At 42.2% G+C, this 26,146-nt stretch overlaps 1 long non-coding RNA gene across 1 annotated transcript in view; it reads right to left on the bottom strand.

The window, feature by feature from the left end:
* LOC307226038 overlaps positions 1–26,146 on the bottom strand; it is a 205,483-nt gene that overhangs the window by 95,634 nt on the left and 83,703 nt on the right. The window contains exon 2 of the long non-coding RNA XR_013843281.1: positions 6,618–6,752. This is a non-coding gene — a long non-coding RNA (uncharacterized lncRNA). The remainder of the gene's footprint in view (positions 1–6,617; positions 6,753–26,146) is intronic.

The raw sequence follows: 26,146 nt of genomic DNA, 5'->3' as shown, positions 1-26,146 counted from the left end.
ATCCTAGCTTCTGATTTGATCCTGGAATGTACCTATTTCCCCTGCCAGTGCTGCCGCCACTCAGCTCAGGAAAGAAGATGAACCAGCAGTTGTCCCGAGTGGCAGTTGTGTGGGGGCTGTTAGGATATAGTTCCATTCCACCTTAAAAGGGAACAGGCATGACTGTTGTGTGTCACATGCCTGTTTACTTCCAGCACAGGCTTTCTGGGAAATTCCGTTTGTATATTGCTTTTGCTATTTTGCTGTGTGCTTGGACACGAAAGGAAGCAGACATGTTTTTTCCTTTGTTCCTGAACTATGCTGAATAAACGCCTGTAAATAATGCTTGCACATGTCTCTGTCCGCCACTTCCGTTGTGAGAAGTTACTCAATCTGCTGACAAGAGCATGCCAAGTCTCTAAAGGTATCTGAGGCTTGTGTCGCTGTTTGATGCTGTTCCGAGAACCAGAGATCACCCGGCTGCCGGCCGGAAGTGGCTGGTGCCAGCTGGGGGGCCTGCCAAATGCCCCCGTCTCCCGGCAGCATCCCAACAGGGGCATTCTCCCTTGGGCAGCTTGTAGCAGACAGCAGCTGAGGAAGAAGAGAGGCTGCCACTGCAAGGCTCTGTCCCATGTGATGCACTGACTCTGACAGGCAATAGAAATTACAGATATGGAAAAATCATGGATGGAGAGTTGGAAATTTACGATAAAGGACAATTTGATAAGGATGTTTTACGGATGGTATTTAACACCAACCCAAATATGTAAAATGTATAAAACAAAATCAAATTTATGTTGGACGTGTAACCAAGTAGAGGGGACACTCCTATATATGTGATGGACTTGTGATAAAAAGTAAAGGCTTTTGGGATATGGTACAAAGGTAAAGTCCAGTTGCGGACGACTCTGGGGTTGCGGCGCTCATCTCGTTTTACTGGCAGAGGGAGCAGGCATTTGTCTGCAGACAGTTTTTCCGGGTCATGTGACCAGCATGACTAAGCCGCTTCTGGTGAAACCAGAGCAGCGCGCAGAAACGCAGTTTACCTTCCTGCCGGAGCGGTACCTGTTTATCTACTTGCACTTTGACATGCTTTCAAACTGCTAGGTTGGCATGATGGGATATGGTATACGAAGAGCTAAAGAAAATGTTTAAACAAAGCTTTGTTAAGAAAACAGAAGCTTTTTTTACTGGGTATATTAGATATGGATATAGCCAGAGAAAATAAGAAAATATTTCTTTACGTTACAGTGGCTGCAAGAACCCTAATTGGAGGTCTCCCCCCCCCCCACAGGTGCAAATTAAAGTAGCGGGGAGAACAGGTAGGGGCACTAGGAGGAAAGGAAACTATGCACAGACGAGGGGCACCTGCTTTCTCCCCTTTCACGTGGCGGCTTGGATCCAAGCCACTGTACCTCTTCTATCCATGAATGCAGCACAAATAACACTATAACTTCATATATTTGAGACTCGGAGGGGTAGGGGAAAATGTTCGGTGACAAAATATCCAAGTTTCTGGAAAAGCTTAAAAGCACAGCAGTGTTCTTTTTAGAAATTAAACCGTTCACTGCAACAGAAGGTTTATCATGACTGTTTATGGAGTAGGCCAAGACAACAATAATGTAGAAGTTACAGAGTTTTAGTAAGGTCAGTAATCAAAAAGTAATTATTCTATGTAGTGTTGTGTTAACACAGGCCATGGAGAGAGCCCATTTTTTATTGGCTACCAATAATTTTTGCCTCGAGATCCAAAGTATTCTATATAAGTGGCAGACTAATAGCAAAACTTGACTAAGTAAGCTCATTGCAACATGCTAATAAACAATGCATGCTGGCAGAATTCCAAAAAGGCTTTTATTTGCTAATCATAAACCACTGTCTTACAATTTCAGCTGCTTGCAGAATATATATATATATATATACTGTATATATGTGTGTAGTGTGATTCATTGAACAAGCTGGTTGCAATAATACTGGGGCAAAGTTCACGTTGACCTTCAAGGAAAGCTGAATGCTCCCACTTTATATTGATTGTGGTTTGATCCTGAAAGCACTTACACTCCCAGGCTTCAAATTGAAATAGGGCAGGACTTGTTCTGCCAGAGGGTTTTTTTATATATATTATGAACATTTTTGCTAGTGCAAGAGGCAAATCACTTCTATATATCAAATCACAACCTATATATTTTTAGTTTGGGATCCAGTTATTTGAATAATTGAAGACTAGTACTTGATTTTGATCTTCAGACATCATACTTGTCAAAATGCAGAAGACATCGTTATTTTAAGAAGCAGTTCTGAGGATTGCCCTTCCTTGCTTTTTCTTTTCTCTTTTTGGAACAGATTTCTGGTACAATGTGTCACTGGGCCACTTTTCAAGTCAACTTCTTTCCTTCCCACTTTTTGTCACAGAAACATAAATTTGTCCAGGTGTTCTGTGTTTGAGACTAAAACCTGACCTCCATCTCAAAGCTGCTCCTTTTCAGTCTTAGCTTGCTGAAATGTCAGTGTTATTATTCGTGCACCTCAGTTGTTGAATTGATAAAGAAGGGGTTTGGATAGTTCTCCCACCTACCACAAGCTTTCTGTTTCTTAGAACAGAACCTACTCTGGCGGTCTGCGGCACCATTCACATAACAAGAAATGCCATATAGAGAGATCAATATTTTCAAAAGTAGGGGGTCTGTGGTTTGGCTTTTGACAAAACATGGGGAACCACTGGTCTACGGTCTGGAGGGCTGGAGAATGTGATCTCTGAATGAGACGGCCATGTTTTGCGCAGGTTATTTTAGACAGATACACAGTATTTATTGTTCTCTTCCTGGCATGGGCGTAGCCAAGGGGGGCAGGGAGGGGCAACCGCCCCCTTAAATCAATAATAATACATAGTGAACTGAGGTTCTGCCCCCCCCCCAACAAAAGGCCTGTCCCCCTAACAAAAATCCCAGCTATGCCCATGCTTCCTGGTCATACTGTACGACCATCTGGACTTGCTCACTTTCCCAGTTTTGAGCTGACAAACCTAACAAGTTGTTTCAAGAGAAAAGGTTATTGTGAATGTAGTATACAAACCATAAAGATGTGTCGGGGGTGTGTGTGTGTTGGTATTGTTTTGGTTTTGGTTTATTATGTATTCTGTGTTATCATTTTCTGCTTTTATGTTGTGGACCACCCTGTGCTCTTTGGATGAAGGGCAGTATACAAATTTAAGAAGTACAGTGGTACCTCGGGTTACATACGCTTCAGGTTACAGACTCCGCTAACCCAGAAATAGTGCTTCAGGTTAAGAACTTTGCTTCAGCATGAGAACAGAAATCGTGGTCCGGCGGCGCGGCGGCAGCAGGAGACCCCATTAGCTAAAGTGGTCTTCAGGTTAAGAACAGTTTCAGGTTAAGTACGGACCTCCGGAACGAATTAAGTACTTAACCCAAGGTACCACTGTAATAATAATAAAGATTTCCTTAAATTTGAGACCTCCCCTTCCTAACTGCTAATGGAGAGTTCCAATGATGTGAAATATACGGCACGTGCTCATTCACTGCACTTGAGATGTTTCCATCTGACTTAGCCCAAGATTTTTAAACATTCTTGTAAATCAAAGCCAAAGAAGGAGCAGTTGATTTGATTTGTATTTTAATATTATGAAATAGCTGCCATTTGAAAAACATTCTGCAACAATGTGCCTGAGATTAATTTGCAAAAAGTACACATTTTTTAATATCTAAAAATAGTGTTGCCAAGCAACAAGGCAGAAATATGAAAGTATCTCACTCAGAGGAAGTAAACCACTTGTACCTTCTAAAAGCATATGCAGATGAATTCTGTCCTATAAAGCTGAGAGTCATTTCTGAGGTCTCCCCCCCCCACCCCAGCATGTAATTTTCAACTAGGATTCATGGTTTAGGCCCTTGAAAGCCTTTTCATTTGTGAAATACTTGTTATATCTGTCATGAATATGATTTGGAGATATTGGGAAAATGTTTGAAACAATGCCAATTTGCTTTTTATTATTCATTACACTACTGAGTTGGTATTAGTATTCTGCCGGGCTCCAGAGTAATATTGAACAGTAGTTTTAGAGATGTTTCCAGATCCAGTTTATTCTCTGAAGCTTATGCCTTTGTAGACACACTATCTCCGGAGGGACAGAGTGATATTGACAGGCCAGCAGAAATGGTAATTGTGTCAAAGAAGCACAGCAAATGATGAGGTGCTCTAGTGGGAAGCTAAAAGAAAGTGCAAGGTTTAATTACAGTCTGCCGATCCACAAACTGTGAAGAAGGAGAAGCCTGTACTATGTATTTGGCATTGATTTGTGAGTCATTATTAACTTTCCAGCAGCCTCTTCAGCATTACAGTAGATAAAGCTTTGCGTAACAAAAGTGGCGCCTTTTCTTTCTTTGTACTGTTAAATGCCCCCAACAAGTCAGAAGCTAATATGAGTATTTTTCACTATTTTTCTATAACTGCACACACAATGGAGAGAAAGAGTTCCTAATCCATCTCAGAATGAACCGAGAAAGTTGCCAAGTTCTAACCTTACCGTGTTCTTAATAAAGGTTGAGCCATAACTTCTGACACCATGGAAATGCAACCTCCTTGGGTAGATGGACATATGTGATCTGGTATCACATTTTTCACAGGCTACCTAATCACACAGAAAGAACAGATACGCCTTGCATGCACAGACCCAGAGCCCATCACTGTGTGAAGATCAGTGGCAAGGTCTACTGCCCTCCCGCAACCTCTGCTCACAAGTTGATTTAAACAAGGCCCTTCAGCTAGCTATACAAGTAAATCCTTGGAATTTTGTAATCAACATAGCAAAATCTATCCCCATCTTAATTTGCACAAATTGTTGTAAACCACTGTGATATACTTCCATGATACAGCAGTACAGAAATATTTCTATAAATAAATAGAGGTAAAAAAATAAATAACTTTATGTTTGCTTGCCTATTTGTGTGGATTTATTTGAAATATGAATGCTCAGTCTACAGGACAAAGTTCTTAAGGTAGCTTACAATACATTTAAAGCACGCTTAAGGGACGTGGGTGGCGCTGTGAGTTAAACTACAGAGCCTAGGACTTGCCGATCAGAAGGACAGCGGTTTGAATCCCTGCGACGGGGTGAGCTCCTGTTGCTCGGTCCCTGCTCCTGCCAACCTAGCAGTTCAAAAGCACGTCAAAGTGCAAGTAGATAAATAGGGAAGATAAACGGCGTTTCCGTGCGCTGCTCTGGTTCACCAGAAGCAGCTTAGTCATGCTGGCCACATGACCCGGAAGCTGTACGCCGGCTTCCTCGGCCAATAAAGCGAGATGAGCGCCGCAACCCCAGAGTTGGTCACGACTGGACCTTTCAGATGTCCATTATAGGATGCGGCTTCCTCCTAAAGACCGCTGCAGCTGTCACTCATCCTTTATGGCTCTTGACAACAGATTCAAGAGGCTTAGATGCAACAGAGACAAAAGCATCCACCTAGTGCCCAGATATTCCAACTGTCCACAATGAATGGCGATGTAATCCTGTTTCAGAAGTGATTTCCCATGTGTTTGCGTCCGTTCCAACCACACCATTCACAACTCTTCTTTTTGGGGTGTTTGTACTGACATAATTCATTCTTTGTTCACTTGAAAATATTTGATTCCCACCTTTCTACCTGATAATAGCCAGAGGTGGCATACCATTAATTAACTAAGGTAAAGGGGCCCCTGACCATTAGGCCCAGTCGTGGTCGACTCTGGGGTTGCAGCGCTCATCTCGCTTTATTGGCTGAGGGAGCTGGTGTACAGCTTCCAGGTCATGTGGCCAGCATGACTAAGCCACTTTTGGCGAACCAGAGCAGCGCACGGAAACGCCGTTTACCTTCCCGCCAGAGCGGTACCTATTTATCTACTTGCACTTTGACAAGCTTTTGAACTGCTAGGTTGGCAGGAGCAGGAACCGAGCAACGGGAGCTCACCCCGTCGCAGGGATTCGAACCACCGACCTTCTGATCGGCAAGTCCTAGGCTCTGTGGTTTACCCACAGCGCCACCTGCGTCCCTTATTAATTAATTAACTAACATACACAATATACTTACATTTTTTAAAATTCTGTTAAGGTTGCTGCAGACTGGAAAGGGTGGTTGCACCCCTAAATGCCCCCCCTTTTCCTGCACACAGCAAAATACCATGTTGAACTAGATGCAGTTGCTAACGCGAGATTGCTGGACTAATTGAGTCCAACTCTCTGGAAGCCCAGTCGCTTTGATAGGCCTTGTGTGCAGACTCATGAAACAACTTTTCATATCCTCCAGGGAAAATGGGTGGATAAAGCCTGCCTTTCAATTATATGTTCTAAAAACGGTTTGTTTTCTGTCTGTGTGTTTTTTCTCAAGACAGTCAGCCCTGGCCTAAAAACACTGGCGCTTTTATATCAAATGGCTGTTGGGTTCCTCGTTTCCTTGATATCAGACCAAGGTCTACAGGTTAACTCTTCTCTCTGAGGAAAGACCTTTGGACAGGCATCAAATGAGGCTCCATTTCCCATGGAAAACATTTTTTTTCATATATAAGCAACAATATATCTGCAAAGATACACATAAATAATATCCCTGGGTGGCAAATTCACACAGCTGAGCTAGAAACCCACTTACTTGTTTATATGGATGTGGCATTCTTGTGTGGACATGAAAGCATGCCTTTATAGTTGCTCTTTCTGCTGGTCGGCAGGTCTCTCTCCCCGTCTCTTCCTTGCCAGGGTTATTTCTCTAGTTTAAAGGTTCATCTGCCTTTGAGAGAACAAATACACTGCTGGAAATTAGCCAGGAGGAAACTGAACCTCAATGGAGCTCTATGTTAAAAGAGACAGACAGAGAGAGGGAGAGAAAATCTCATCCAGTGTTTCCTCCTCTGTTTCTGCCTTTTTGGAAGCAGAACTCAGGACCCAGGTGGCCTAATTCTTCCTTACACTGAGGCCCTTTTAAAACAGCTACAACTTTAAAGCTTCTTTACGTTTCCAGTTCAAACAGAGGTTTCAGTGTAAATCAGAAATGATGCTTGTTGTTTTATTCAGAATTTCCCCCTTCTCTTTTCTCATCTTATTATGTTCATTATTAATACCATAACTAACTGCAAACTCAGTGCTTCTTTCTATTTAATTTTTGTTAATCTGGGATATTTCCATATACGTGGTGATAAAAACAACCAATTCCCAACACAGTATTGATGGAGATCGCTCTCATAAAAGATACAGCAGCAGCTGAGTGATGCTAGGCTTAAAGAATGTAAAAGCCCAGACCAGTGTGTGTTGGATCCATTATAAGAATCTCACTGGTGGTAGAAATGAACCATTCAACTCATTTATCCAGCACAGAGATACTACCCTACCTACAAACACATAAGCTTGGCATCTTTTTTGGGCAAAATCTCTGTACTTTCTTCTTCTTCTTCTTATAAAGAGTAATGTAATTATACAAAAACACTATAAAATAGAACTATGTAACAAGATTTTACATGTCAATAAACTTAACTATAAATTAAAACTAGGGATCATAATCGTGTTCCTTATTAACTGTCTGTAATTTTAATTATTATTCATCGTGAAGTCTAAAAATTAGCTGTTGCATTCATGCAACCTTCCATACCCTGTCCTGGAATAATGTGCAGACCAGAATGTAATCATACTTTGAGTTTTGAACTTCTCCAGATTTGCAATGCAGCTGCTAGCATAAACAAATGTACAAAACTGTATTTAAGAGTGCATAGTTTGGGATGAAATTGATTTTTAAATGTACCATTTAAGACAGAATCTGTTCAGAAATGCATATTTTGTGAAAAAATACATTTGAAAGCACATAATAAATAACAGCTTAATGTGAATTTTCATGCAGATTTCACTTTTTAAAATGGCAAAAAATATGTTTAAAAAAATGCAAACAAGAAATGGGTCATATGTGCTCAGTAGTAGACCACATGCTTTGAAGGCAAAAAGTCCCAGGCTCCATCACTAGCATCTCCAGAAGTGGCTTGAGAGATGTTGTGCCTGAAACCCTGGAGTCAGTGTAGACTGTGAGATGGTTATGTGCCTCTTTCTGCACCTATTTATGTAATTGCACACCTCCCTGTTAACCATGTGCCATGGACTCCTGGAAAGTAGCTGAACAGCTGACTTTATTAAGCAGGCAACAAACAGAATTGGCTCTGAGCTCTGCATACACAGAAATGGAGGAAGAGGAAACACAATGTTCCATCCACTGAATGAATCATAGGAGCAGAAATGCATGCAGTCCATTGCAAACCTTCCTATTTCCAAGGGACAGTTCCAGATTTACAAAAGCCATCCCATTCTCTGATTTGATCCCAGAATGTCCTGCTTTCCCTATTTTCATCAGAGAAATGTTGGAGGATATGGAGTTATGTGACTCCTGAGCCAAGGAGATAAGTAACTATACAACTTTTAGAAGACACCTGAAGGCAGCCCTGTACAGGGAAGTTTCATAATGTTTAAAATTTTGTCATGTTTTTATATATGTTGGAAGCCACCTGGAGTGGCTGGGACAACCCAGTCAGAAAGGTGGGGCATGATGATGATGATGAAATAGGACATCCCTATTTTCATCAGAGAAATGTTAGAGGGTATGCCATCTCCTTTTACACACCTTATACGGAACTAAAAGGATCAATGGACTGTCTCAATAGAAGACAGCTTCCTATGATCCAGATAAATATGGAAACAAGATGGAAAATCCATTGGGTTTTATAAAATAGTAAAGGGGCCCATGACAATTAGGTCCAGTCGTGACCGACTCTGGGTTGCGGCGCTCATCTTGCTTTATTGGCCGAGGGAGCCAGCGTACAGCTTCCAGGTCATGTGGCCAGCATGGCTAAGCTGCTTCTGGCAAACCAGAGCAGCACACGGAAATGCCGTTTACCTTCCCGCCGGAGTGGTACCTATTTATCTACTTGCACTTTGACATGCTTTCAAACTGCTAGGTTGGCAGGAGCAGGGACCAAGCCCGCGGGGATTCGAACCGCCGACCTTCTGATCATCAAGTCCTAGGCTCTGTGGTTTAACCCACAGCGCCACCCGCATCCTTTTATGAAATAGGCTTTGGCTAAACAATGGAAACTTTGCCTGGACCTGCTTTTTCTGGTTCTAAGTATAAGAGACAAAGCACAGAGTGATCAGTGATATGCTGAACTTAGAATAAAAATAAAAAATAGATCTACAATCTGGAAGAAAATTAGAGGCCTTCAAAGAAGACAGGCCCTGCTAAACTAAACAATGAATAGAAGGGGTGGGGGGGATCTCAAGCACAATATCCTAGCATTTCTCACAAGAATCTGATTATTAGTGTTAAGGACTCAACATTCAGAGTTATAATTAAACAGTAAGCCTCTTTTAGCAAAGGCTCTAAGATAAGCCCCGGCTTCAAATAAGAAAATGTGAGCCTGAGTAAACATCAATCAGTTTTTCCTTCGGTGCAGAGATCTGCGTTATTATTATTAACCCCAATGAATCTTTCCCTTTTGTCAAACATGGTCAGGTGGGAATGAAGGAGGCAAAATGTTAAAACTGGGACCTTAATTCTGCAATCACGTCTTCCTCCATCTGTGCCTTGCTTTCTTTACAAAAATCATAATACTGCTATATTCGAAATAACAGACGTAGCATAGGCTAAAGGTAACAGCTAACCAAAAATGAAACAAAACTATCTCTCTGATAAATCACTGTTGTTTCTAAGAGAATTTCTAATATTACTTTAGGGTGTTTAAAACTATATCTGACTTTTATTTTCAGAAAAAGCAGTCCTTCTTTTCAGGCATTCAGCTGTGGCAGTGGAATAAAACTAGGGAACTTTTTAAAGGCACAATCTTGCATATATTTAGCCATGCATGGGTACTTTATGTTTGGGATGCTTGAAATTATATTGAAAGAGATCTAAATTGCAAACTATCCCGGGCTTTTGTAACATGTCATTGGACCAGTGCTATTTTTCTAGCCAGGACCCACCATTAATGCCTCCCTTATTCTCTGGTGCCCATCTGAGAGGTGCCATAACTGAATTCTGGCTGAAAAAAAGGCCCTGCCTGGGACCATTTAGTGAAGGTGGGCTATAATTAATCATTAATAAAGGAAACACATAAAAAACCATTGGGACAAATGCAGGTTGGGAACTGGCTGAAGCTTATGGTATAGGGCAGTATATAAATTCTAACAACAACAACAACAACAACAACAACAACAACATGACTCAACAACAACAACAACAACAACAACAACAACAACAACAACAACAACAACAACAACATGACTCAACATAACCTGGCATGACCATGTTATCTTGGGCCTCGTTGCAGCAATAGTAACAGTCTGGCAAATTGACAACCACTCCTGTTAACATGCCAGTTACAGTCTCATACTCCCAGAATTTGGACTGCTAATTTGGGACAGTTTCAAACCATTCCCAGTGTGGTATCATATCTGGACCACAGCTAACTAAATTTGTCCATTCCTGCTATTCATGCTCTAGAACAGGGGCCGCCAACCATTCTGAAACATTAGGCAGATGCAGGCTTTTGAGAAAGTGTTGTGGGTGCCAGTCACTAAATGGGTATAAGATGGCCACTCCATACTCACTGTCATCATACTCGCCGCACACATGCATACATACATGATTTTATTTGTATGCCACCTTTCCACAGTTCAAACCATGCTCAACGTGAAAAACATACTTAACTCCAACATAATGAAAGCAGTCACAAATCATCAGCAAAACATTAAAAATACAGAACCAAGACGAACAATTTCCATATAAATCACAAGATCTAAAACAAAGACACAAAAATCCAACAGTAACATCCCCCCCCCCCAACAACACCGCAACCCAAGAGTCTGTTCAGCAGCCTCAGCTTTTGTAGCTGGAGTTAGTCAGAGCCCTTGTTATGTACACAGTGGTCTGTGTTTGCCTGAGCTTGAGTCTGGACTAAGGCTTCTGAGCACCTGTGTTCTGATTCGATACATGACATCCAATCACAGAACATTTCAGGATTTGGGCCTCTACCATTGGACCTAAAACTCTGGGGTATGATTCGCAGCTTGGAAGTTTAGACAGCCAATCACGTTGAGAGTGGGAGTGGCCCAGGCCTCCAGAAATGTATATAAGCAGTTGCTTTGCACCTGTTGTCCAGTTCTGTTAGTTTAATAAAGGTTCTTGCTGTTATCATCGTGTTTTCCCTCGTGGCAACTCACCTACAGCCCTGCCCTCTCAGGCCAAGTGGGAAAAGGCCTGCAAGGTAGGGGACAAGTCTTCCAGGACTCACAAGCATACATTCATATTTCTTTCTCTCTCACATACTCGTATACTTCACAAATACACAGCTCCACATACATCTCCCCCTCACTCGCACAGAACACAACCTCCCTCACTGCCTTTCTCACATACACACCACATACTTCTCTAGGTGCACACCTTGTCTTTTCTCTCACAGACACAGGCCCTAAATAAATATCTCCCACTCTCTCTGCCCAAGTGTCTCTCTCCCTTTCTCACACAGACCACTTGGGTACACAGAGGACATGTCCATATCCCCAAAGTACATCACTCTCAATCACACACTCATAGAGAGCATATTTGATAGCTCCTTCGTGGACTTTTCTGTCCTTTAAACAAAAAATACATGAGGGCCACTAGTCAGGTTGACGATCCTTGCTCTAGAAAGAATGAGACTCATATAGGCAGTGAGATGACCTTCCAGTACATTTTATCTTACATAATCTAATTGAACAGAGACACAACAACAAATTGGTATATTAATAAAGATGCTCCAGTACAGAAGTCATGGGAAATCCTGAGTTCAGATCTAATGGTTAAAAGTGCATCTCAGCCCAACCCCCAATCAATAATCAATAGCAACAGTACAACAATAAAACACTAAATAAAAATCAACAAAATTAATTTCCCGCTATTTAAAATGCCTGGGCAAACAAAAATGTTCTGTTTCCTGGCATGAAAAAGAATGCTTGGTTGCGATAACTTTTCCATATCAACATTTCTGTGGAACCATATGAACGCTTCGCCTAATCAACAATATGTAAATACCATAAATTACAATCAACCTTAATGTTTTCCTAACATAATTTTCCCTAGGCATAGAAGATTCACTATCGCTCAGGAAAAAAAACACCAAATTGTAAATAAGGTTTCTAGGGCTACGAGAGATACTGGGCCCTGAGTTATTTATTTTAATAACTAATTCATAGCTCGGTGAGTGTACTTTACTAGTCTCGCATTAACAGTTGATATGCCCCAAGTTACTTTCTTCATTTAGAAATTCCCTTAGAAAGCAGTAGCATAATATTATCGAGGGAACAATTTCTCCTGTTTCTCTGTATAAATCAGATGACACTGAATGATAGTCATTTGTAGGAGCTCCATAGATCTTCACTGTCTTTAATGGTTTTTTCATACATCCTGTCTCCTTTCGGATTCACTTTAATGGTCTATTCACAAAGTGTAAATTAGTCCTCAAAGCAACCAAGAGAGATATGTCAGGGAGGGAGGAAATATATGCAAAATAGAAGGAGGACGGATAAATTGCTGGAGTGTAGTGTCACTCTCCCTTGTTAAATCCAAGCAGTTCCTAGGCAAATTTGAGAAATTCTCTATGTGTTATTCTTCTGGCCATCATCATCTACATGTTGTAACTAGTAATCCACATGTTGCAATTGTTGAGAACTAGCGATGGCAGGGAAATTTGATTCAACTGACATTTAAAGGCGAATCTACATTCGCACTTTCTGAAATAATGCAAGAACTGAAATTTGCAAGTATAGGGAGAGTTCTTTGTGCCCCTCACAATCCCTGTTTTGGATGATAACACACAAAGAAGAGCCCACACACCATTACAGAAGAGGCGGGTTTAGGGCAGCATTCTGCACTGGGCGCTGAGCCTTGGGGGTGCTGCAGGGCGGCGCAACTATGACATTGTGAATTGGGCAGAATGGAAGGGAAGGGGTGATGGGGCACCGAATTTTGGGCTCATACAGGGCGCCGCTGAAATTTGAAAGACCAAAGTCCGCCCCTGATTACAACACCCACTTATGTTCCTTGGCAGATCACACAAAAGAGGCAACACACAATATTAGGAGCCATGTGAAATTACTGTGAATGAAAGTTGTAAAAGCAATTGGAGAAGGAATAGATATTTGGGGATATTTACCAACCCTTGGAGGGACGCAGGTGGCACTGTGGGTTAAACCACAGAGCCTAGGACTTGCCGATCATAAGGTTGGCGGTTCGAATCCCCGCGACGGGGTGAGCTCCCGTTGCTCAGTCCCTGCTCCTGCCAACCTAGCAGTATGAAAGCACGTCAAAGTGCAAGTACATAAATAGGTACCACTCTGGCGGGAAGGTAAACGGCGTTTCCGTGCACTGCTCTGGTTTGCCAGAAGTGGTTTAGTCATGCTGGCCACATGACCTGGAAGCTGTACAACGGCTCCCTCGGCCAATAAAGCGAGATGAGCGCCGCAACCCCAGAGTCAGCCATGACTGGACCTAATGGTCAGGGGTCCCTTTACCTTTACCTTTTACCAACCCTTGGAGTCCTCCCTGATACAAATGAATATAAAACATACTTCCTAATCTACAGTATTTGCACGAGAAAAATGACTGCGGACAACATTTTATATACATTTGTTGGGGGATTATTTGAATATTGGGCTTGGAGAATGAGACTACCTGCCTTAACAGTTGATGTGCTAACTAACCACTAAAGACTGGGTAACTAAATAAATATATCTATGCTACCATATTGAAGCTCAGAAGGCAGAATAGCAAAAGAACACGAGAGGTCTCAGCAGGGTTGTGTCTGTGCAGGTGGACTTACTACAGAAGCATTTGCCTGAAGCAATGTGATACTTTGGCCAGAGCATCAATCAGGTGCCTTGTGTGCTCTAGTCAATGGATCCCTCCAGATGATCTGGTTTTTTATGCATCCATCCACATTTGCTTGCACAAGTAGTCCAGTCTTCCTTGAACCTTTGTTCTGATTGGTTTACTGGGAGGTTATATGACAACCAGCATTCGTCCTGACTTGCTCGCAGGGTGTGCATGTCTTCCCATTAATCATTTGCTCATTCCACGCTTTTCAATCTGCAAAAGTCCTTTCTTAAATAAGGAGTGGATTTGTAGTACCAGGCTGACAAAGCACTTTAATCCACTTTAATTGCACAAACTTAAATTCTGGTGTATGCTTGAATCCCTCCTGCAAGACACTTGCAGTCTGGCGGGACTCGCTATCTTTCACACAGTGTGACTTCCAAAGTATACTAGAAAATGCTGAACTGATATATAAAGAGAATATTGGTTATTATCACAACTGTTTCCATTTCCTATTCACTGTTTTGTCTTTGATCTTCTCAAAGCCCTTTCATCTTTCTCCGTAGGATATGCCCCCCCCCCAAGTGCTCTCATTTGAATCTGGCCTACAAACACCAGAGTCCACTTGAATTCTTCAGAAACCTTGAATCCTTTACCACCAATGCTCAAGTTAAGGAAAAAGTATCTTGAGGGGCAGAAAAGCAGACTACAGGGCTTTCCACAAAAGTCTTCCACCGCACTCGCTTCAGTTTTTATTCATTTCTTCTCAGCTCTACAAGAAACAACTGCATAGTGTCAACTATAATAAGATCCACTGTGGCTCAGAGTAACAGGCTCCCTCTGTTGTTTAAAGAGGGTAAGATCTGTCCTTTCAAGTCCATGAAAAGTGGAGATAGAGGGGCTATAGGAATAGAGAAGATAACCATTATAAACCATTATAAACCATTATAAAGGGGTTATAGGGGCTATAGGAATAGAGAAGATAACCATTATAAACTGATTCATACACAGTGTTTGGTGGTTCTGACCTGGTTGAGCTTTGCTCCCACCAAATTACCTCTTTTATTGAGCACCAACTGATGTCCAAGCTGCTCATGCAGTTAATCTTCTTTTCTTTTCTTAAACCCATCAAAAAAGCTTCATTCATTTCTTGAGATTAAGAAGTGAGATGGGAATTATTTAAAATTAAAAAAAACCACACACATGCAGATGTAAATACTTTACTCAATACCGAGATTTATTTATTTTTTAACTCCATTCCTAGGCAGACACAGTGCACTTCAAAACCATCCATAGCTGAATTTCACACAAAAAATGGATCCTCTGGAGAACTCATATTCCGCTCCTAGGCAACCCTGCCCCTGACTTCTGAGCATTTGGTTGAAAACTTTCCACAATATTCTCAATTGCGTATACAATCCCAGGACTTCAGGATTGCCAAAGTCTTTTTTCCCAATTGCCTGTCCCCTTTTCATCTTTATTTTTTTTTTTTTTTGCCAAGTGCATAAAGCTGAATGTGCACGTTAAATGTGTGTAAGTTGCGAGTTACCTGTATGATAACTTCCAAAGGGCATGCGTGTGGAATAAATTTGCCACAAGTTTCCACAGATTCTGCCTTGTCTTTTATTTTCAGCCTCTCTGTCTTTGAATGCCTTCTTGCCCTTTTATGAGCTCTTACATCTTTGCTGGCCTCTGTGCACCTTCTTTAAGGTGATATTTTCCAGCTGACCTTAGGTGCACTTTCCTTCTTGAATCTTCTACAATGGTTAGGAAAGAGACATCAGGCAGGAGATGGCTTAAGCCACTATCCTCAGAGGAGTATATTTAAATCATGAGAAAGTTAAGAGTGACGACTCTGGGGTTGTGGCACTCATCTTGCTCTATAGGCCGAGGGAGCCAGCGTTTGTCCACAGACAGTTTCTGGGTCATGTGGTCAGCATGACAAAGCCACTTCTGGCGAACCAGAGCAGCACACGGAAACGCCATTTACCTTCCCACCCAAGTGGTACCTATTTATCTAATTGCACTTGACGTGCTTTCGTACTGCTAGGTTGGCAGGAGCAGGGACCGAACAACAGGAGCTCACCCTGTCACAGGGATTTGAACTGCCGACCTTCTGATTGGAAGCCCTAGGCTCTGTGGTTTAGACCACAGCGCCACCCTCGTTGCTAAGAGTGAAATAGCTTTGTTCAAATTGGCTGAAGCTGTATGCGGGAGATTGATCAAGTCATCAAAAAGTTGAAGGAACAGAGACTATCCATCTGGAACAGGGAGCTAGGAAAACTGCAATTCTGCACTTGCAAAGGTCAACTCTTTTCTGAGTCCTTAAACAGGAAGACCCCAGGCTAGGACTCATTGTCCTATGGCTAATTCTGTTGGAGAAACTCTTAAATGGGCAACGTACATACTGCCAGTTATGCACTCCAATGGAGGCTGACTTGCACCAAACCTATCACTGGGCTCTTCAGGAAACAGAGAGCTGGTTGGAGTGCAGTGAAGAAATGGACCAATTTGGAAAGCCTAGTCTGCTTTTTGTTTCATGGGTGCAAGAGTGGCTTGTTTCAAAGACCCCCGCCCCAGCTGTAAATGTGATCAGAATTGTCGTGAGCATCACTCAGGGTCCATTAGTGCATCAAGGTTTAACCCCTTCAGTAAGTTGCTTCCATCCCACCTATTGCTTAGTATCTGTTCATCAAAGAATGTTATTTGGACCTGGACGCTGCATAAACTTTGCAATTTTTATGTGGCTGGCCTTCTCTGTCTTTTAGACTTTGACCTGAAAAAGCATACTGTAGGACTTCTTAACCTGATTCTACAAGGCTGGTTCGTGATCCACTGAAGAGGTTTTTACCAATGGATTGCAAGAGTCCTGTGGATGCCAGTTAGGCTTCCGGTAATGGATGGGTGATTTTAGTGCATTATGGATGAGTGCTGTGCAGGATAAAGTGCACTTTACACCAAGGAAGGAGGGGACAGGCCCCCACACAGGAGAAAACAAAAACTAAGCCTCCTTGCTGTCCAGTACAAGTGAACAAAACCCAGCACAGTGTGAACATACTGTAAATATGCTTGAATATATTCAAAGCTGTAATGCAAAGCAATTTTAAGCTGGGAACTGCATTTAATTGTTCAAAATAAATATTCTGCAGTGTTTCACCTGCCACTTTCTGCATTCTGCTGCTCTCTGATAATTACACTCACACGCGAATCCTGCATTCCTTTGCAATGTTCCTTTCGTTTTAATTTTGTAAGTCGCATGTAATATATTATTCTTCCAGCAACAGAGCACTTCTGTCAGGTTTTAGACAACCTATTTGCCACAGAGCACAGCTCATGCAGATAGACTGATAATTTTCTTGTTGCTTTTGGAAATCTAGATGCAAATGGAGAGAGCTGTCAACATCTTTCTTATAGTTCATTACTTTATTGAGAGAATCCATGTATAAATAAAGGATATCTCTTAATAGACTCTATCCAATTCATATGCAAGGAAGTTGCCATTTCATCCCAGGCATAAGTGACTAACCATTATTTTTTTGTGTCTGGTCTCAACCCCATAGTGTTCCACCTTGAGGAAGAAACCTTGGAAGGCATCCAGTAACTAAATATGTGAGTGCCTTTCTGCCACATTTATCTCTTAGTCCTTAAGACTCATTCCCATTGATGGAAAACTCTGTCTCAATACCCTTGGAGGAAATCGCTATCACTTAAAGAAGCCAAGTGTCACCAATTTTCCATAGTATTGGTTATGTTCTGTGCAATCAACCAGAAATCAGAACCAAGACCTCTTAGATCACATTCTGAATTTTATGTAAAATTAGGAGCCCTCTACAACTCAGCAGTATAAACTATCTGGGAAAGTTCCAAGATCCATTTGCTGGCACCTGGAAGAAACACGTGGAAAACGCCCAGACTCTGATTAAATGAGGTTTGAGATTACTTAACCTGATAGTTGTTAATTTTTCTTAAATCGTTAATGAATTCCAACACTTAACACAAGTTACTAATTTTGTGCCACAGTCCTGAGTATCTAATTATCTGCTTCCTTGTCTCTTAAAGTTGATCAGTCATTCTCTTGAATCTGAACCAGAGGCTAGTGTGGTAATGTGAATTTAAATGAACCAGCATAGCCACGGCAAAATCTGAAGCTTTCTTTCAGCCAAAAAGAGAGAGGAAAATATCATTGTTTTTAGATGATTCACTAACGTTGTATTCCCTGTTGAAGAAAAATTAGTTGTAGGGGTTGTTTTAATTACAACCCCCCCCCCCTACATTTGCTGTTAAATACTAATATTCCTTATTCTTCTTTAGAACTTCTTTAGAAACTGATTGGCTTGGGAGATATCTGGGAAAATCACTTCCAGAAGACATTCACACCCAGCCCCAAAGAATCAGCAGATAATATGTGCTCAGTCCTTAGCACTAAATATAGGAAGCTGAATCACTAACTCTTTATTCCTTTGAAAGAAATTACTAGTCAAGTTTCCATTTCTTAATCCTATATAATTTTATTTTCTGACTAAAAGTCTTCTGCCTTGAGCTAAAATGCTGCCACCTTTGTTTTCTAGGGTTGGTGGAGAAGATTTAGGGGCAGGAGTGGAGGAGGGAGAGGAGACTCTTTCCAGATGTGTTAAAACACAGATTAAAATTGCAGTATTACTGTAATAACCCTTCCTTCAACTTCAGCTTCAGGCATGGAGCATACATTACCAATGGTAATAGGATGTAGAGGAAGTTGAGCCATTAGAACAAGTGGAGCACTGCACCACCAACCTCAGTCTCCCCATAGCTGGTCCCCACTTGTCTACACCATGTTTGCAACCAGCCCAGGGGGCTGCCCTGGCTGTTAGCTTTCTCTTCCTTGGTCTCAGTTTTGCCCTTGTAGGACTCAACAGGGAGAAGGATGGGGACAAAGCTCTGCCTGCCATTGGCTCTTGCTCCATCTACTTTTGAGTTCTCTGCCTTACGCCCCGCAAGAACCAATGGGCATCAACCAACACAGACAGGATGGCTGTTTGTGTAAGTTACTGCTGCATTGGGATTCAGAGCAGAAGATAATGAGAAGGTGATAGATGATAGCTTTATTGAAACAGACTGTGAGAGAATAAAAAAGGTGATAGTTTGTGTGCACAGAAGAAAAGCTGTAATGGTAGCTTCTTCATAACTGCCATCAAAAACAAGGTTTGCACGGAGCAAGTATAGCAAAACTCTATTATGAAGGAAGAGTGGCAGATAATCTCCATACTCCCCTACTCACCCATAGCATGCTCATGCAGCAAATGGTTCTACTTATTATTATTATTTTTAAAATTTATATACTGCTCTATACCTGCAGATCAGAGCAGTTCACAACATAAAATCACAATATAAAACCACAAAACACATAATAAAAATGAAAAGCAAGAACAACCCAATAATCCCACCTCCACAACACATTTCAAAAGGGCACCAGATGTTTATCTATCTCATTACGCCCCCAAAATAAATATAGGAGCTTTGATGGAAGCAGCTGAACCTTAACACCTTGACTATGGCGATAGGGGGAATCAATATTGTGTGATCTACACAGCCAGGACTCCACCAGCAGGACATAGGTGAAGTATGAAGCTGTCCAGTGGTGAAGGGGGAGCAGCATGACTGCACCATCTCAAATGTTGTGTTATGCCACACCTCACAGGAGCCACGTTGTGTTACGTCACAACCCAATGGCAGCTGTTTTCTGATGAGGACCCAAAACACTTCCTCAGAATTTTAAATGTGCCCACTGGTCCAAAAAAGTTGGTGAGGCCTGATTTATATAGAAAAGACTAAAGGTGGATCTGTTTCCTACGAATTTTTCAAATGATCCCCACTCCCGACTTATGACAGATGTTCGTGATGGTCTCCGTGTTTTTTTAAAAAAATAACGCTTCCCTGATTTCTGTTCTAGAGCAAATTTTGTTGTTGTTGTCCTTATCCCCTAAAGGACCAGTCCTAGTGATCCCCATCCTGCTTTCATAGCGTGTAGGATCTGGCTCCAAAGTCCTAGAGCTGCCATAATACAACTGTTGAATAGTGGAAGAGATGGACAAAGGACACAGCTCTGTTGGATTCACAGCTCTTTACTGCAGCAGTTAGAACTGCTCCTGGAATCAGACTGACTGCAGCCTAGGTGGCTGCTTTATATAATACTAAGTAACGTGAAACAGTAACAACTCACAACTAGCTAACCAATCAGGAGTGACAGTTTTCAATCCTTCATTTACATACTGGTGGCCCTGAGTGAGAACTGCAACTTAATCTTAATACATAACAACAACAACTTCCTTTTTTGTGCCAGAACTAGAAAGGAAGGCCCACTGCTGCCTTTGGTTCTGTCGTGCCACTACTTCTCTTCCAAGCATGGCATGATACCACTGCCTTCAAAGAAACTGCAGCTTCCTCCTGGGAGCAGAATGTAAGAAACAGAGAAGAATGTGAGAGAGCTCCCTTTATCCTTCTTGTATGACTTTCTCTGGGATTCTTTTGGCAAAAGTACCGTAAATGAGATGGCATTTTATGGCAAGTGATGAAGTGCTGCTTCCTTAAAAGAAGTACTGGGACAAGATTTATTAGAAAAGAATTATCTGATAAATTTCCTGAGATATTTGTGTGTGTTTTTGGAGGGGAGGTGCTCTGCCTTGAGAATTTCAGCCCATATATAGAATATTTGGCAAAATACCCCCTTTTTGCCAGCCACAAATAAGATAAAGATTTTTGAGTGCCCCTAGTTAAATATTATTTTAATGTTCAGGAAGAAGGCAATGGGCTTAACTCCTTCTAGTTCTCAATTCATAGTCCACTGCTGCTTTCATCCACCAGTTTCATTCAGCATTAACTGAGCCAAAGTATAAAATATTAAAAGAGAATGTTCTCAAGAGATTATCCAAGAAATTTATCTCCTTCCCACCCACCCTAAATTCCACCCACCCTAAAATAACATTCACTGAGAGCTACACACAAACACACATACACACACACACACAATCTCTGTCTGTCTGTCTCTCTGTCTCTGTTTCTCTCTCTCTCTCTCTCTCTCTCTCACACACACACACACACACACTCCTGCAGCACACAAATATGGTGGAGAATTTTTGGAGCCCATTTTTGCTTAGACCTAATTCACACCCTGCACTATTTCCACTTCAACCAATCCATGGGATTTACCAGTAAGAAACTTAAGTGACAATGCTTTGAGCAAAAGGTAAGTAAAGAAGAAGAATCCTGATGTTATCACAGCATGAGGGGAAATGTATGCCAGTTCTCAAACTCATGTTCTTTGAGTTGCTGGAATTAAATAATTACCATAAGAAAGAGGCAGCTTACATTCCTGCATTGAGCATTAAATCTTTTATGTTTCAAATGCTCGGCTAATAGTAGAGCTTTGTTCCAGACACTATGAAGGGTGTAGATCATCACTTATATTCCAAGGGGGACTTCAGTAGTATTGCAAAGCCTCTCCTCTTGAAAAGATTAAATAATTAGAACTATTATTCACAAGAACAAACCCACTGAGCTGTAAATGACAGCCCTAAGTGTAATATATGATCTGATCCCCAAACATTTCACATTCAGCATAAAAAGTAAAGCTGAACAGAAACAGTCTTCTTTAATCTTTGTTTTCACTCTGGAAAGAGTTTACTTCTGTTTGTTGGTGAGCTTTTAAATTGCCCCTTCAAAACTTCGCCTGTTCTTTGTTCAAGATCTGGATGACTAGAAGGATATGTGGACCACATGCCCGCCACTGACACTCTCTCTCTCTCTCTCTCTCTCACACACACACACACACACACACACACACACACACTGTTCAGGGAACAGTAGCTATGATATCTCAAGCCTTGGTGGTTGGTGCTGATTGTGAGTGGCAAGGCCGGAAGTCCAAAGAGCAGATGGAGGCAGTGCCATTGAGAGGCAGAGCCCATTCATTTTACTTCTGTCCCCATCTTCTTTCCTGAAGATTTCTGCAAGCGTAACACTGAGGAGGAGGAAATTAACAGCCAGTGCCATCCTTGTTAAGTAGACTGGTTGTTAAGTAGGGAGGCAAGTGCAGGCAGGCTAGGGGCAGACTGAGGATGGTGAGACAACATCCCATTTGCTCTAATAATCAGCATCTACTGATAACACTGAGCCTATTTGGGCATTCTTTGCTCCTATGTTGAAAAACATGGGAAAGCAAGGAGTGGGGCTACACTGAGTAGCCTGTTCCTGACACTACATGCTCCCCAATGGATGTTCTCGCATAATGCACAAACATCTGTAGCAAAAAAGCCTTGCATGCATGAAGGCTTCCCCAATCATTCACCCACTCTTTTGCATAGGCCGGGCACTTCCCCTCACCCATGTCTGACTCCTGGGAAATGGACAAAACAACATTATTTGGGGGTCAAACCAGCTGACAACTTTATTGTTTACAGATGTAGAGGTTTGGCATAGGTGTTGGGTATAACCATTGAACCACCAACCCGCTTGTTGATGTATAACTGTTAGGAGTCAACCTGAAGAGGTCCTATGACGCACATCAAGTAAGAACCTCTTGCTGGGTTACTGCCTTGGGAAGTGCTATGGATCTAGCTCCCCACCTGGGGTTCTGGACAGAAGCAACTCCTTCAGGATCCCTTTATCAGGATACCCCTGGAGACTAGAGTTGTTGGCAAAGACTACAACCTCCCCTTCACCAAAGACTAAGGCTTAACCAATGCCTAACCTACCAAAGTTGTGAGTGAAGCCCTCCTTGCCACATACATTTGTGGTGTTATGGAAAAGGAATCAAATTGGGTGGAAAGCGAAATGTGGGGATTAGTAATCTTGGGGATACTGATGTTTGGTGAAATTATGTGCATGACTGGAAACTTTTTCATAAGGCATCTACAATGGGATATTTGTTTGTATGGATGGGGGTTGGTGAGATGGGCAATGGAAACCTGTGTCCATATTTTTGGGGGGATCAACACACCGTAAGACCACCAATCTCCGAAGAACACCACGTACAACATAGACCAGGGTCACCAAGAAGATCAAAATGGCACCAACTGAGGGGAAGGCAAAAGACAAAGAGACCACAACACACACACTCCATGATGACAATGATCCAACAACAAAACAGGAGCTGAGGGAAACGGAACTGAGACTAACAGAAATCATGAATAAATTGCCAACTGCTCTACAGCCATGTCATCAGTTGGTGTTGGTCCACTGTGCTTCATTAAGTCCAGGGTCAACACAGCCATCTACCAGGAGATTTTGGAGCACTTCATGCTTCCTTCCGCAGATGAGCTTTATGGGGATGCTGACTTCATTTTCCAGCAGGACTTTGGCATCTGCCCACACTGCCAAAAGTACCAAAACCTGGTTCAGTGTCCATGGGATTTCTGTGCTTGATTGGCCAGCAAACTCACCTGACCTGAACCCCATAGAGAATCTATGGGGCATTGCCAAGAGACAGATGAGAGACATGAGACCAAGCAATGCAGAAGAGCTGAAGGCTGCTATTGAAACATCCTGGTCTTCCATAACACCTCAGTAGTGCCACAAGCTGATAGCATCCATGCCACGCTGCGTTGAGGCAGTAATTGATGCAAAAGGGGCCCAAACCAAGTACTGAGTACATGTGCATGCTTCTACTTCTCAGAGGTCCAATATTGCTCTATTTGCAGTCCTTGTTTTGCCGATTTCATTTAATATTCAAATTTTCTGAGATTGTTAATTTGGGGTTTTCATCAGCTGTACGCCATAAACATCACAATTATAACAAATAAAGGCTTGCCATATCTCGCTTTGCATTTCATGGGTCTATCTCATATATCAGTTTCACCTTTTAAGTTGAACTACTGAAATAAATGAATTTTTCCACGATATTCTAATTCTCCGAGTTTCACCTGTAGAGACAAAGATGAACGACCTGGCTTCCAAAGTGGAAACCCTCACTGGCACAATCTCCACTCTAGAAAAGAAGACCCAGATGCAAGAGATGCAAATAGATCAGCTCCAAGAGGAGCTGTATCTTATTGAGCAAGTATCCTATATCTATCAAGAATGTTTCATTCACAAACAATTGTCACCAGCATTTATCTTCCTTTAACAGCTTCACACACTGATAAAATCTGCAGAATAAGTTCAACTTGGGTATTGGACCTGACTGCCAAGTCCCGTTGGGAAACTTCAGAGGTTACACAGCAGAGGCTGGCATAGAAATCTAGGACTCTATCCAGCACAAAACCTGCAGGGTCTCTATGGGAACCTTCCCCACTCCCAGCCCTCCACTTTCCCGCAAGTCTCATCAGCGCTTGACAGACTGGGAAACCTAATATTGAAGGCAGACATAACACCAAGTGTGGTGAAAATGATTTGAAAGCACATTTTATGAATTCTTGAAACATTGTTATTACTATTGCAGGGCAGTGAAAAGGAGATCCACCACGCTTAAGCAAATGTTGTGTCTATGTTCAACCCCAAAACAGGTGTGATGGACAACTGATTCAGAGGAGCAGCTTGTTTATATCTCCACCACTATTGAAACTTCCAATCCCCACCCCCAAGCTCAACATTTGTTTCCTTATAAATCTCCCTTTTCCTTGAGAAATGGTCACTTGCTATATTATACAGCGTTGCCACCATTTTTGCCTCTTTGCTCTCCTCTCCTGGAAATGTCCACAAACCTTTTAATATTTTTCTCAAGGTTAGCTTACTGTTATTCCCTAATGGTATTTATGCCTGGGGGGCTCTTAGGCATGCCACCCAATTCCAGCGATCTAAGCAGCGTGGTGCTTTGCAGATGTTTGCTGTGTCTTTTTCTGCGCTCCTTAAGAGCATACCAAGTGTGCTGCATGATATCTGCTAGAGGTCTGTGTGCAGGCACAGATATCCTCAGGCACAGACTTTAGTGATACTGCTACATAATCAAAACTGCACTCTGAAGAAACAGGCATCATCGGATTGCAATAGAAAGCCAGTGATTCCTCTTGCTTCGGCCTCGTCTCAAAATCCTCTTTGATTATTTGCCCAAGGTTGTACAAGATCAGGAGGGCTTGTAATTTAGCTCAGCTCTCCAAACCCAAGGTCAGTATCTTGCCATTGGACTTAGTCCTATTTAACTTTGCTACACTGGTCTTCTGCTTTTTTTTCTTCCTTTTAAGCAGCATAGGAATATAATACTATTTGTGCAATTTTCTCTTTCCTAAAGGGCAAAGCAATTACCATGCACAGTGGTAACTGGAATGCAGTTTTGCTACCAACTGTTTACTTCCTCTCCTCTCACCGCTGCTCTTCAGAAAACTCTCTGGTCCCTTTTCTCATATGCTCTTGCATTGGTGCCAGTCAAGTGGTGTACTTGGCTGTTATCTGATCCATATGTCAAAGCCTGGAATGGGTTCTTTTCCCTACCTCTCTGCTGAGCAATGATCTGTGTCTAGCTACCTGCAGCATCTAATGCCCAACCTTTGTTTTGCCTGACTTGAAAGGAAGCAAAGTAAACAACTACTAGAGGCAACATGGTGCCCGCCTACTAATGGCTGCTTCTTTCCCCGCATATATCTTTGGAATGTGTTTATGAGCCAATTTTGCAAAATTGTGTGCTTTGAAAATCAAGCCAGTGCCTAATGAGATCCATATGCAAGCTCATCAAAGGGTTGTGTCCCCACAGCCACATAGTGCTGAAAACACACAGGGGCCAAAGAGCCGTTCACAGAGCATTAATCAGGAATCATGCATCAATGTGAGCCACTTCGCCACACAAAGGCAATGAATTTTTACTGGCTGCCATTCAGCTAATGGAAGGATTATATTACTCGTGATAGAAATTGCCTATCCAGCTGGCTCTAGGCATCTTTCTTGCGCAGTGAGAACTCTGATTACAGTTGTGCTCTTTTTCCTTGCGTGTTCAAAGAATTCTGTGCAGTTTTATTTAATGCTACCTAAGGAGAGCCAGAGGGATGCGGGTGGCACTGTGGGTTAAACCACAGAGCCTAGGACTTGCCGATCAGAAGGTTGGCGGTTCGAATCCCCGCTCCTGCCCACCTAGCAGTTCGAAAGCACATCAAAGTGCAAGTAGATAAGTAGGTACCACTCCAGCAGGAAGGTAAAGGGCATTTCCGTGTGCTGCTCTGGTTCACCGGCTCCCTCGGCCAATAAAGCGAGATGAGCGCCACAACCCCAGAGTCGGCCATGACTGGACCTAATAGTCAGGGGTCCCTTTAAGGAGAGCCAGAGTTCTGAAGCACCTTAGAGATGAGTGTGATGAGCTTTCTTGGCAAGACCATATAGCCCTATTCAGACACTCCTCCCCT

The sequence above is a fragment of the Podarcis cretensis genome, assembly GCF_951804945.1.
Source record: "Podarcis cretensis genome assembly, chromosome: 10".
In the NCBI taxonomy this organism is placed as follows: domain Eukaryota; kingdom Metazoa; phylum Chordata; class Lepidosauria; order Squamata; family Lacertidae; genus Podarcis; species Podarcis cretensis.
This window is presented reverse-complemented; position numbering and strand designations above follow the sequence as displayed.